This window comes from Atta cephalotes (genome assembly GCF_000143395.1).
Source record: "Atta cephalotes unplaced genomic scaffold scaffold00040, whole genome shotgun sequence".
Taxonomy (NCBI): domain Eukaryota; kingdom Metazoa; phylum Arthropoda; class Insecta; order Hymenoptera; family Formicidae; genus Atta; species Atta cephalotes.
Window position 1 is genome coordinate 2601423 of NW_012130104.1, and position 1448 is coordinate 2602870.

Below are 1448 nucleotides of genomic sequence, written 5' to 3' on the forward strand. Positions count from 1 at the left end.
TGCAGTGAAATTTCATTGCACAGATTTAGAGCATACACATAATTATTTTGATAATCTAACAAAATTATTTTGAGATTTGTATCTAGCTAAATTTTTAGATTAGTAAAATTGTTCTTTTCCTTGATATTTGTGGATCTATTTATGGTCCTTTTCTCCATTCATTGTGAGTTTCGCGTCGTATGGAAAAATCAAACCTAAACATTTCGAACGATTATTTCGCGATAAAATTGTCATGATCGCTCGATGATTTGAAGTATTTTCGTATTTGTGTACGGCAGGTGGTAGCGATTATTACGATCATACGAACAACAAAATATCCTCGGAGAAGCGCCTTCAATCTTATAGTTCTCCGCGGACACACGGTACGAAACGGATGATTGCGCGCCGCGAACGCAACAGATCGCTACGTTATTATTTTCGCCAGTTATCGAATTAGATGTTGGCTTAACGGGTACGTATAGCATAGTCCTCGCATACCATCTCATAGGCGTACGTATATGCGGCTCGTCAATTTCTAATGTATAATCGTATATCTCTTTCTCTTTAACTTTATATTTATAAATAAACAAAAAATATTTGATTATTTTGACAATCCAAAATAAGAGTTTCGATCGTTAAAAGCCGCGATAAAATGAGATCTGATTCACGATAACGTTAAATTTTAAGCGATTAAAATAGGGCAATTATATGACTTGTTACTTTGCTAGCTACGCTTTAATAATGTGCATGTAAAAAGAAATTTAAAAAGTACATTGAAAGAATGATTTTGTTGAAATTTTGCTGGATACAGATCTGAAAATTAAAATTTTGTTGAACCATCAAAATAATTATATTGGAAAATTATATAAAAAATATAATACTATATATAAAAAAAATGATGAGCTACAACAAAATTTTGATATTCCAGTAATCAATTTGAATTGTACAAAATTATTTTAATAATCCGACAAAATTATTTTTAAGCCCAACAAAAAGTTTTTTATTTTTCAGAAAAATAATACTCATTAATATTATCTTTCCGTGTAAATGACAGGTGCACCACGTGTGTATCTATTAATATACACTGTTAATATGTATACTATGCGCAAAGTTATCTCTAAACATAGGTAAATTCACAAATTTATGAAACATTTACTCAACAATTCCTTCCTTACTACATAATCGTTTTCGAACATTCAAATGTTATATAAAAGACAAATAAAATCATTGTTTGGAGATCAAAAATTGTCATTATATAGTCGTTGGTGGCAAGCAAGGGCAAAACACTTTCTTCATCGGAAGGAAAAGTGCCGGCAGAGCTGAATTCAGTTTCTAATGATCGTCATGTCGATCGTGCTTTATGTCGCCCCTGTTATATAAACGCCCTTAATTTGCGTGAACGAGGTTGTAAATTATGCCGATTCAAGAACATGGGCGAGGATGACGCCCATGGGCTCTCTCTCTCTCTC